Genomic DNA, 13,554 nt, shown 5'->3' with positions numbered 1-13,554 from the left:
ATTACAGGTGTGAGCCACCCCACCCAGCCTAATTCTTTAACACATTTAGGGGTTTTGTTTGACAATATTTTTGAGGCTTTTTTGTATCTATGTTTATGAGAGATATTGGTTTGTACTTTTCCTTTCTTGTAATGTGTTTATCTGGTTTGGTATTAGAGTAATGCTGACCTCATAGAAAGAGTTCACAAATGTTCCTTCTGATTTTATTTTCTAGGAGAAAGTGTAGAAAATTAAGAAAGCTTAATAACTTCACTGATTAATTTGAGTCTTGCTCTGTCACCCAGGCTGGATACCTTTTGGACTGGTGATTAGTTACTGATTTAATTTGTTTCATAGCTATAGGCCTATCCATATTTTGTATTTCTCCTTGTGTGAGTTTTGGTAGTTTGTATTTTTCAAGGAATTGGTCTATTTCATCTAAGTTATTGGATTGGTGGGCATAGAGTTGTTCATTATTTCTTTATTTGCTTTCTAATATCCATGGGATCAGTAGTAATGACTCCTCTTTTCATTTCTGCTATAAGTAATCTGTGTCTTTTTTTTTTCTTTGTAAGCTGGTCTAGAGATTTATCAGTTTTATTGATTTGTTTCAAAGAACTAGATTTGAGTTTCATTTATTTTCTCTATTGATTTCTTGTTTTCAATTTTAGTGACAATGTACAGAATGGGAGAAAATATTTGCAGATTATACACATAATATTAGAGCATATAAAAAACTGTTACAACTCAACAATAATAAAAATGGCAACCTAATTAAAAGTGGGCAAAGGACTTGTATAGACTTTTCTCCAAATATATATTATACAAATGGCTAACAAGCATATGAAAATGTACTCAATATAATAAGTCACCAGAGAAACTCAAAATCAAAACCACAATGAGGGCCAGGCATGGTGGCTCATCCCTGTAATCCCAGCACTTTGGGAGGCCAATGAGGGCAGATCACCTGAGGTCAGGTGTTTGAGACCAACATGGTGAAACCCCATCTCTACTAAAAATACAAAAATTAGCCAGGCTTGGTGGCTCACACCTGTAATCCCATCTACTTGAGAGGTTGAGGCAGGGGAATTGCTTGAAGCTGGGAGGTGGAGTTTGCAGTGAACTGAGATCATGCCACTGCACTGTAGCCTGGGTGACAGAGCAAGACTCCATCTCAAAAAACAAAAACAAAACAAACGACAAAACCACAATGGGGTACCACTTCATACCCACTAGGATGGCTACTAAAAAAGTGGAAAACAGCAAGCATTGACAAGAATGTGTAGAAATTGGAACCATCACATTAACACAAACAAGTTTACTTCTTTGTTTTCAATTTGTATGCTTTAAAAAAAAAAAAACACCTAATTTTTCTGGCCAGACCTTTTAGTACTATGTTGAATAGAAGTAGTGTAAGTAGGCATTCTTGTGTGTGTATGTGTGTGTGTGTTTAGAGATGAGGTCTCACTGTGTTGCCCAGGCTGGTCTCAAACTCCTGAGCTCAAGCAATCCTCCTGCCTTGGCCTCCCAAAGTGCTGAGATTATAGGAGTAAGCCATCACACCTGGCCTGTAAGTAGGCATTCTTATTTTATTCCTGATCTTAGGGGAATATTTTCAATCTTTTACCAGTGACTATAAGATCAGCTGTTGGTTTTTCATATATGGACTTTATCATGTTGAAATATTTTCTAGTGATATTTTTTGTTTTGGTTTGGTTTGGTTTTTGGAGATGGGGTCTCGCTCTCTTGCCCAGGCTGGCATGCAATGGTGTGATCTCGGCTCACTGCAATCTCTGCCTCCTGGGTTCAAGCAATTCTCCTGCCTCAGCCTCCCGAGTAGCTGGGATTATAGGTGCATACCACCGTGTCTGGCTAATTTTTGTATTTTTAGTAGGGACAGGGTTTCTCCATGTTGGCCAGGCTGGTCTCAAGAGGACAGGGTTTCTTCATGTTGGCCAGGCTGGTCTCAAACTCCTGACCTCAGGTGATCTGCCTGCCTCAGCCTCCAAAAGTGCTGGGGTTACAGGCATAAGCCACCACACCTGGCCCTGGTCATAATTTATTGAGTGTTTTTATCATGAAAGGGTATTTAATTTTGTCAAGTGCTTTCTCTGCATCAATTGAGATGATCACATGATTTTATCCTTATATTCTATTAATGTGATACATTACATTGATTGATTTTTTAATATTGAACCACCACTCTTGCATTCAGGGATAAATCCCTCTTAGTGCAAGTATATAGGTCTTTTAATATGTTGTTGAATTCAGCTTGCTAGTATTTTGTTGAGGATTTTTACATCTATATTCATGAAGGATATGGACTGCAGTTTTCTTTTCTTATAGTATCTTTGGCTTTGCTATCAGAGTAATGCTGGCCTCACAGATATAGATTAAGAACTGTTCCCTTCTCTTCAATTGTTTGGAAGGGCTTGAGAAGGACTGGGGTTAATTCTTCTTTAAATGTTTGGTAGAATTCACCAACAAAGCCAACTAGTCTTGGACTTTTCTTTTTGGGAAGTTTTTGATTACTGATTCAATATCTTTTCTTGTTATAGGTCTATTCAGGTTTTCTATCTCTTCTTCAGTCAGTTTTGGTAGATTGTGTGTTCTTAAGAATCGGTCCATTTTATGTTACCCAATTTGTTGGCCTTCAATTGTTCATCATATTCTCTCATAATCCTTTCTATTTCTATAAAATCAGTAGTAATGTCCCCACTTTCCTTTCTGATATTAGTAATTGGAGTCCTCTCTCTATATATCTCTGTCTCTTTACTCAATATAGCAAAATATTTGTCAGTTTTTTTTAATAGCAAACTTTGGTTCTGTTTATTTTCTCTATTGTTTTCTATTCTCTCATTTGTTTATTTCTACTCTACTATTTTTGATTCCTTCCTTCTGCTAGCATTGGGTTAGTTTGCTCTTCTTTTTCTAGTTCCTTAGAGTATAAAGTTAGGTTGATTTGAGATATTTCTTCTTTATAAAGTATAGGCATTTACAGTATAAATTTCCCTCTGAGCACTACTTTAAAAGCAGCATCACATAAGTTCTGACATGTGTTTTTCTTTTCAGTCACCTAAAGATGTCTCCTATTTTCCCTTATGATTTCTTATCTGCCATAATAGTTGTGTTACTGAAACACCAGTGGTTCACTCTGGGTCCTACTGCTTACCTCACAGAAAGCCAGTCACTGAGACAATGAATATTGCCAAGGAAGAAGGCTTTAATTGGGTACTGAAGCTGAGGAAATGGGAGCTCAGTCTCAAATCCATCTCCCTGACCAACTAAAACTAGGGGGTTTATATAGCAGGGCAGACATATAACAATGTGCAAGAAAACAGGAACTAGGGAGTAGCAAGGAAACAATCATGATAGATGAGAAACCTGGTGTTTCATTGTCTGGATACAATGATCTGGTGCCTTTCAGTTATTTGATACTTTTTGGGAGACCAATGGATCCTTTCCTGGGGAAGGAACTCAGCTAAAACAAATGTAAGTTTCAAGCTTTAAGACCAGAAGGATCAATTTCTACGTTTATCCAAAAACAACTGTCTATGGGATCACTGGGTCAGATTCAGTCCCCCCTTTCTATTTATAAATTCCTCAATCATGGGGAATCTGGTCATTCATCTTTCTGGCTGCTTCATGCTAAGGAGGGGCTTCGTGGGCAGCTCCATACCATGGGTGACCTTGCGGCCACCCAGGAATCAAAAATTAATCTACTATAGAGTTTTCTTCTGAAACACAATCTTTCTCTCTCCAGGCCCTTAGTTCCTCCAAAGACAAATCACAGCAGGAACAATTTACCAGCAAAATAAGCTTCAGACCCTTCTACTTGGCCTGACTACTCACACAAAGTGCAACAAGAATCATTGTCCACATAGGCTCTCCTAAATTGGCCTTGCTGGCACTTCTCACAAGGCTATTTCAGTCAAAGCCCTGAGAAAATAACCAGTTCCTCCAACTGTGTCCCATTATAAGAGAAAACAGCTTCTTATTGAACTTATGCAAATAAACACATTGCCATGAATCAGGAATATTCACAAATAGTTTACAAATTCTGGAGAAATTAGGCAGACAGAGAGAAATATGCTTCAAATTCTGTTTATAAAACTATGCTCAATATACAAAGCACATTTAAAGGCTATAAATGGCTCAAAAGAAAAAAATTCTGCAGACTCTGAAAAACAAACAAAAAAGAATCAGCAAAATTTCAGACAAAAAAGCCATAAAAATTATTTTAGTCCTCCATTAGTTTGATCCATGCAATCAACTCCTGCTCTGCTTCACATTGGGCTAGCAATCTTTATGAACACATCAGCCTTTCAATTAGTGTCCTACAAATATTCTCTCTAATTTAATGGCATAATTCTTCAGAGTTATCAGACACCTGCATTCAAGAGTCCTTTTCATGAACTGTTCCAAAGAATCAAGCCCTAGACTGAAGCTGATTATAAGTCACATTTTGAGGAGCATCAAGGCAAAATAACAATTATGGATGACAAAATCTCAGGACAGCCATAGTCAAAGACACAGTTGACAAGGCAATTTGGTTATTTCTGTGGCATATAACAATTTAACATAATGATCATAATTATTACTGACAACATATATTAAGACATATCAGAATTTCAGGAATATCATATAATCCTGGAACATACACTAACAACATATCTATATAACTATAACCCAAAGAAAGTTAAATACCACTTCACATTTGACATGCTTGCTGTATAATTCTAACATATAAAATAAGCCTAGTAAGCCTAATAGATTTCTCTTGGACTTCAGGGAATTTAATATCCAAAAAAGTTAGTTTGACGTCAAAAAGACTGAATTTAGAACTTGAAATTTTTCTGTTGTAAAGTCTATCAAATATCAAAGGCTTACGACACTTAATATCACAAAATAGGATCACAAATTACTATAAAATAATCATTTATTTAGCCAAAATTATAATATAAAATGTTTACTCTTTGATAAAAAGGAGTCTGTTTCCTATACAATAAGACCTGATAAAGACAGCATGAGGTCAATAAACCTGTCTCCCTTCCTTTATTTTTTTCTTCTGTGGTTTTACTCAAAAGGTAAACAAAAAGCTCTTATTATCTCTTGCATGAAAATTTTGTTCAAAAGAGAACACCATATTTTACCTTTGTATGGGGTGTTATTAATGTTAAAGCTAACTTTAATAAAATCTTATAAACAAACCTAATTTTAATCAGTTTGACCATAAGGTAAAATTTCCATAAACCTTTCATAATCTTTTATAATTTTCTATTGAAAAACAGATCAATGCTCCTGGAAAACCCTGTTATTCTGACACACTGGCCCAGACACTGGCCTTGCATAAGTGTGGTTTTGATATTGTTTAATTTATAGAAAAACTCTATACTAATCTGATCCCTCAAAATTGATCCTTACGATATCATGGACCTACCTCTTCTACAATAGTCCCTGGGCCTAGAGGGATAGAATAGTTTTAGTTTCTGAACCTGTGTCTCATGAAAACAGTTCATTTTGATTGACACCTTCTCCTGGGTCTGAAAATAAGGCTTCAAATGGTATTAATGCTCAAGATTCAGCAGGGGTCAGTGCCTTTTTCAGACTCAGGAGTCAAAGGCCTGTAACTTAGCAGCACAAGGATTACTTAAGAGATTATTTACACTACAGAAAGTCCTATCATTCTAACATTTCACAAATTAAAACGTTGTGATTTGGTGTCTAGGAGTGACTGCCTGCAGTACTTCAAACCACTGGATTAAAGTAGTTAGGTTACACATTACATATGTCTAATTGCTAGCATTCTAGTGACAGAACTAAGACTAAAAGCATTAAAAAATGTGATAGGTCCTATGCCAAACTTATCAAAGTAAGACAATTAACTTTACTCTCCATCATTAAAGAAATGGTAAATGCAAGTATCAGTTTTGTAAATTCAGTATGAGAATAAGTATCTCCTTTCACTTCAATACCATACAACAAAACAAGAACAAAGTAAAAAGAAGCACACAATAATTTCTTTTCAGCTATTTAAAAGAGCATCATCACACATTTCCAAGATTGGTTTCTAGATACAGTACTGACAGCTGATTAGGCAACTTTAACCACCAAAATCTTCAAACCAGTAAAATACTTGCACATATTTTGTTTTCAAGTACACACATGAGGACCCATCAGTGATAAATGGCTTTGAGTCAAAGATCACTAGAAAGTCTCACTTTTTTTTACCACTTAATCAAAGTGAATATCACTTAATTGGAATTAATTTGAGAAAAATTCCAATCAATATAATTTACTTAAGGACAAGGCCAATCTTTCCTTAGCATTAAAAGTTTATAGCCATATCACCATTTTCCCTCATTACAGGAAAAGATCTAAAACCAACTAAAATTGTTGATTGAATTGAATTACCTTGGAAATTATTCTCACCTACTTTTTCCAGTAAAATAAATAGTATACTATTTCTGCTTAGAACTTGTAAAAATAAGTCTTGTATTTTTTAGCCAGGATCTTTAAAGATCTCACAGTTCTCAAGATCATCAGGGGTAAGCAAAACCAATCAAATGTTAAATGTCTGGTGTTTGTTAATTTTTGGAAGCTTGGCAAAGGTAGCCTAGGAATTCTAGATAAATAGAACAAATGATGACTTGTTAGAAATGTATAGGAAACAAGCTGACTATTCATAGAACCAAATAAAAGCCTTCAATTACAAACTAAAAAAATCAATAGTTTTATAGAGATGTATACATAAGTAAAACCCAAAAGAGAACAAACAAAAAATCAACAAATAAATGAAAATTAGAAGCAAAAATAAACAGGAAACTAACCCCAAATTTTTATCCTACTCAGTTTATCTTGGAGGCTAAAGTGTTACCTAGAGGTTAAAACACACACACACACACACACACACATACACACACACACACACACATGGCCAGGCATGGTGGCTCATGCCTGTAATCCCAGCTCTTTGGGAGGCCAAGCCTGGCAGGCAGATGACCTGAGGTCAGGAATTTCAGACAAGCCTGGCCAACATGGTGAAACCCTGTCTTTCAGAAAAATACAAGGCATGGTGGCACGTGCCTGTAATCCCAGCTACTTGGGAGGCTGAGGCAGAAGAATTGCTTGAACCTAGGAGGCAGAGGTTGCAGTGAGCCAAGATTGCACCATTGCACTCCAGCCTGGGTGACAGAGCAAGACTCCATCTCAAAAAAAAAAAAAAAGAAAGAAAGAAAGAAAGAAAAAGAAGTAAAGAAAGAAAGAAAAAACAAACCCATGCACACAAAATATATGTTGTTCCTGGTGCACAAATTAATGTCTTCAAGTCAACTGATACCACTATACATTTTGTGAAATTAAGAAATTCACTTAGGTACATGACCCTTAAGTACCTTAGTACCAGTACTATCTATGCAAAATAGCAAATATACTGTGAAGCAATGCAAGCATAGTATGTGAAATTTGGGTCCATGCTAAATCTGGCTTCATGGCTAATTGTATTAAAAAAGAATTGCCAAACTGACAATATATTTCTTTATAATATTTATTTTATCTTCATCAAAACTAAGAGCTTTAACTATGAACAATGTTAATCAGTCAAATTTTTCCAATTTTCTATCAGGTTTTTAGGAATATTTTACTATCTAAACTTTTTCAACTTTCTATTTTCTCTATGTGTGCATAAAGACAGAAACACAGAGAACCAGGAAAAAGCAACATATGACTTACACAGACCATCTATGATATGCTTGGACTTCTTATTTTGTCCTAAATTTTCTTTTCTTTTTTAAATAACCAGTCATTTTATTTTAGGACAAAAATTCACCATACAGGATTCTTTCTCATACAATATTTTTTCTCTTTTCTTTATAACTTTCCTCACCAAAAACACATTGTTACATTCTTAACTTTCTTCATATCTCTCTCCCCTACTTACTGGTTACTTTCTACCTTGTTTCATAAATAACCTTTTCAAGTCCATAGTTTGAATTAACATTTAGATAACTTCTGAATTAGACAAAATTATTCTTTTTCTCACTAAGAACACACATTTTTGGGTACATTTTATATACAGAATTAATATAATTCTTATACTTAGTAACCCTAAATTTTAGTGAAATACTAGGAAGCAAGAAACTCTGAACTGCCTGCCAGATATTACCATTTTATAGACGAGAACAATTCTATAATTTTTAGAAATATATTTCCCGTAACCCTTCCTTAATTGGAAATGACTCAGGCATCCAATAAGCATTGAAAATAACTTTTAAGATTTTAAGTTACGCAAAAACTTCACCTATAGCACTTACTCACATTTTTAATTTATTTTTGGCAGTTTTCTAGATTACTTATGCATTATTTATTTCCCTGTTAACCATTTTATAACCCGTGAATACCAGGTGTTTAACTAAATAAGAACTTTAAGTTAACTACAAGCGCATTTTCACTAATAATTCAGAAGATTCAGCTGTTTTCATTGAACCACTAACATTAAATTAGTCTTACTTATTAAAAAATTCCTACAAAGATCATTTTGTTCTGGCTAGATTTCTCATTTTATAACCTGTGCCAAACCCTGATGCCTCAAAATATCTAGCAGAGACAAATATAAAGCCCAAACAATAATATATGTTAACAATTCTTAAGACATTCCTATTTTTATTTTATTAATAGTTTTAAAGTCAGCTTGCTTATTAAAGGTTTACTTAAGTCATGTGAACTTGAAAAATACTTTGGGCTTACTTAATTTATGAGTTCTCTTTTGTTTACAAGCCAATTTGGTAGACAAAAAGACATAACATAATAAATGTACATACATAAACACATCTAGACATGTATATGCACACATACAAAGTCATTGGTTTACATGATTACACTTTATTTGCCCCATATGTAATCCAACATAGGGTGTGAACCAAAATTTTTGGTAAAGCAGCCTCCATAGCAGTTTGATTTTTAAAGGCCAAACATCCCTGACTCCAAGGAACACTGGGGCCAAACAGCACCACGGAAAACCACAGAAAACCACCCGGAACCTATTAACCAGGCCCGACCTGCTTAGAACAGCAACATAAAAGCCTGGATACAGGAAACTCCATCCCACTTTCTCAATCAACAGCAAACTCTGATTCCAAACAATACTGGGGACAAGCATTATTACAAAAGAATATCAGTTTATGTAATTCTAATTTCCCACGATACACACACAATCACCAAAACACAATCCAACTGCTGCAGCAATAAACAAGCCCCAAGAGTGTCCAAACTGAAACAGCCAGGGTCCTTCCTCTCTCCACTGGTTGGGCTTAATCAACCTGCAAACAAAAATTCCTTAGAAATTTCCCAAATTGAGAGGAGCACATCCTGCTATCTGGTACCCACAAAAGACACTCACTTGCCTGGACACACACACAAACAATTACTAACAAGCCCCCAAGAGTGTCTGTAGTGAAACAGTCAGGGTGCTTCCCTCTCTGTCAGTTGGGCTTGTTCAACCTGCAAATGGAAATTCTTTCAAAAATGTCCCAAATTGAGAGGAGCATCTCCTGCTGTCTGGGCCCACAAAGGACACTCACCTATCAGGATGCAGATGTCAAATTTCAAAGACAATTCTTCGTAGGCAATTAGGAACACAGTTGAGACCAGCTGTAGTGAGGCCAGAGACAGACTGAAACTTACCTCCAACCAAAACTGAGTGGGAAGCTGCTTAGGAGGGCTTTTGAGACTCCTGGCCCATGGAAGCTGAGCAATGAGCAATTGTGGCAACACGTTGTGGTCAGGGAACCAAAATCTGTTACTGAAACACCAGGAGTTTGGTCTAGGTCCTGTTTCTCGTGGCACAGAAAACCAATGACTGAGACAATTATTGCCGAGGAAGAAGTCTTTAATCAGGTGCTGCAACTGAGGAAATAGGAGCTTAGTCTCAAATCCATCTCCCTGACTAAAAGGAGATGTTTACATGGCAGGGAAGAAATGTAACAATGCATAAGAAAACAGGAATTATGGGGCCAGGCATGGTGACTCACGCCTGTAATCCCAACACTTTGGGAGGCCGAGGTGGGCAGATCATGAGGTCAGGAGTTTCAGACCAAACTGACCAACATGGTGAAACCCTGTCTCTACCAAAAATACAAAAATTAGCGGGGTGTGGTGGTGAGCACCTGTAATCCCAGCTACTTGGGAGGCTGAGGCAGGAGAACACTTGAACCTGGGAGGCAGAGTTTGCAGTGAGCCGAGATCACACCACTGCACTCCAGCCTGGGCAACAGAGTGAGACTGTCTCAAAAGAAAAAGAAAACAGGAACTATGGAGGGGCAAGGAGGCAATCATGATGAATGAGGGGTCTGGCATCTCATTATGTGGATGTGGTGATATGGTGAGTTTATGGTGATATGGTGACTTTTTTTTGAGAGGCCTGAAAGGTCTCTCCTGAGAAAGAAACTTAGGTAAAACAAATACAAGTTTTAAGCTTTAAAACCAGAGGCTTGTTTATCAAAAAAGCTCTTTATGGGACAGTTGGGTCAGTTTCATTATGAGAAATTAGTTAGTGGGTACCATGTACATTATTCAGGTGGTATATATCATAAAAACCCTAACTTCACCATTATGCAATATGTGCATGTAACAAAACTATATACTTGTACCTATACATTTATATAATTTTTTAAAGAAAACCTAAAACTAACATTCTTAAGGCTAAGAAACTGGATGCGTTTCCCCTAAGAATAGAAGCGCATCAAGGATGTCCTCTGTCACCATTCCTATTCAACATTGTACCGAACATCCAGCTGTTGCAATAAAACAAACAAAAAAACAAGGGAAATGAAAGGTATAAAGATTGGGAAAGAAGACATAAAAATATCTTTGTTTGCAGATGGCATGGTTCTCACAGTACAAAATCTCAAAGAATGCACAAAAAAACTCCTGAAATTTATATAGCAAGCCTGCAGAAGGCAAGGCTTATATACAAAAGACCTTTGCTCTTCTAAATACCAGCAATGGCCAGGTGCAGTGGCTCACAACTGTAATCCCAGCACTTTGGGAGGCCAAGGGGGGGGTGGATCACCTGAAGTCAGGAGTTCGAGACCATCCTGACCAACGTGGTGAAACCCTGTCTACTAAAAATACAAAAAAATTAGCTTGGCATGGGGGCAAGCACGTGTAATCCCAGCTACTCCAGAGGCTGAAGCAGGAGAATCGCTTGAACCCGGGAGGCGGAGGTTGTAGTGAGCCAGGATCACACCACTGCACTCTGCCTGACAATAAACAGAGTGAGACTCTGTCAAAAACAAAAAAAAAAAAAACAAAAAAAAAAAAACAGTAACGAACACTTGAAATTTGAAATTCAAAACAAAACCATTTACATTAGCACCAAAAAATTTTAAATGCCTAGGCATCAATTTAATATAATATATACAGAATTTATCTAAGGAAAATGATAAAACTGTATAAAATAAATCAATGAAGACCTAAATAAATGGAGCGATATTCTGCATTTAAGGATAAGAAGACTCAATATTGTCAAGATGGCAATTCTTAACTTGATCTATAGGTATAATGCAATCCCCATCAAAACCCAGCAATTTATTTTGTGAGTATCAACAAACTGATTGTAAAGCTTATTTAGAAAGACAAAAGACCTAGAACAACCAACAAAAAACTGAAGAACAAAGTCAGGGGCCTAGCACTACCAAACTTTGAGACTTTATACAAAGTTATAGTGATCAAGATAGTGTGACACTGGTGAAAGATTACTAGCAGAACATAACAGACAGCCCAGAAATAGACTTGCACTAATATAGTCAACTGATTTTTGTCAAAGGGGCATAGGAAATTAAATGGATAAAGGATATTTTCAACAAGTGGTGCTAGAACAATTGTACATCTGCATGCAAAAGAGGAATCTACACACAGATCTTATACCTTTCACAAAAAACTCAAAATGCATCTTAAATCTAAATGTAAAATGCAAATGTACAAAACTTCTAGCAAGTAACACTGGAGAAAATCTAGATGACCTTGGATTTTTTATGAGTTTTTATTATTTTTGTTTTTCTTTAATTTTTGTCTTCTTTTTCTGATACCTAGGTAGGACCCCAAAGTGATGAGTTTTTGATACAATACTGTGAAAGAAAAAGTAATAAATTAGACTTTATTACAATTTAAAACTTTTGCACTACAAAAAAAACTTGTTAAAAGAATGAATAGACAAGCCAGATACAGGGAGAAAATATTTGAAAAAATTTTGGATATAGGACTTATATCCAAAATATACAAATAACTCTTAGAACTCAATGATAAGAAAACAATCCAATTTAGAAAAAGGACAAACTATCTAAACAGACACTTCACCACAGATGATAGACAGATTCGAAATTGCATATGAAAAGATGCTCAAAATCATATGTCATTATAGAATTACAAATTAAAATGGCACGTATACATGTATTAGACCCTATACACGTATTAGAATGGATAAATTTTTTAGAACCTGACATCAAATGCTAACGTGAATGTGGGTGTCTAGCAATGAGAATGCTCATTCATTGATGATGGAAATGCAAAATGATCCAGCCACTTTGGAAGACAGTTTTACAGTTTATTACAAAGCTAAACATAGTCTTATTGTTACAAGAACTTTGGGGGTCTCTTTTCTGGCTGGAAACCTGTGGCCACTGGTGCCTTTGCCTAAGTTTTCCTCAGGCCCACTGGGCTCGTCCTGCCTGGCATGCCGCACTCAGCTCACACTACCAGCCTGTATCCCATGCCTCCAAGGGAGACTGGGAGTCAGGCATGAAGTGGCAAGGGCTGTGTGAGCAAGTGTGGGGCTCAGCATTGCATAGTCAGACACGCCAGCTATGCTGTGGGGCAGGCAGCTCCAGGTGCCAGCCTGGGTGCTGGCTCTCTGTGAAGCTGTGACTGGACCAGATGCACCACAAGCAGCTTCCCCACTAGCATAAGGGACTGCAGTGGTGCACGGAAGCTTGGAGATGCCAGGAACCACAAGACCCCAAAGAGGAAGTCATAGTCTTGGCTTGGGGAGCACCCAGGTCTGGAATCCCCAAAGGACCACAGCTTTTCTCTCCTCTTTGCCCATGTGGCAAGCAGGGGGCATGTTTCAGCCCTGTTTGTGTTCTTTTAGCCTCGCCATTTGGTGGGTCCCAAGTTCTTGTCCTGCGAACCAGAAGAATGAAGTATGCAGAGAAGTGGAGCATGAACAAGATGAAGAGCTTTATCAAGCAATAGAACAGCTCAGAGCAGACTCACAGTGCCTAGCTCTTTTCTGCAGCCAGGGAGTTGCAATGAGTGTTCAGCTCCTACCAGAGAGGAGATGCTGGAGTGGGAAGCTCCTCTCTGCTGGCAGGTTATCCCATTGTCTCTGCAGCTCTCCGCAGAGAGGAGGCCCTAGAGTGGGTAGCCTCTCTTAGGCAGGTCATCCCATCATCTCTTTGTCATCTCTCCATCCTCTTCCCAAATCTGGTTGAGTCCAGGGTTTTTACAGGCAGCAGAGGGGAGAAAGTACATGCTGATTGGTCCATGGGCGGCCATGGGCCCGCACAGGGAAAGGCTCCA

The sequence above is a fragment of the Macaca fascicularis genome, chromosome 2, assembly GCF_037993035.2.
Source record: "Macaca fascicularis isolate 582-1 chromosome 2, T2T-MFA8v1.1".
Taxonomy (NCBI): domain Eukaryota; kingdom Metazoa; phylum Chordata; class Mammalia; order Primates; family Cercopithecidae; genus Macaca; species Macaca fascicularis.
Note: the sequence above shows the minus strand (reverse complement) of the source record.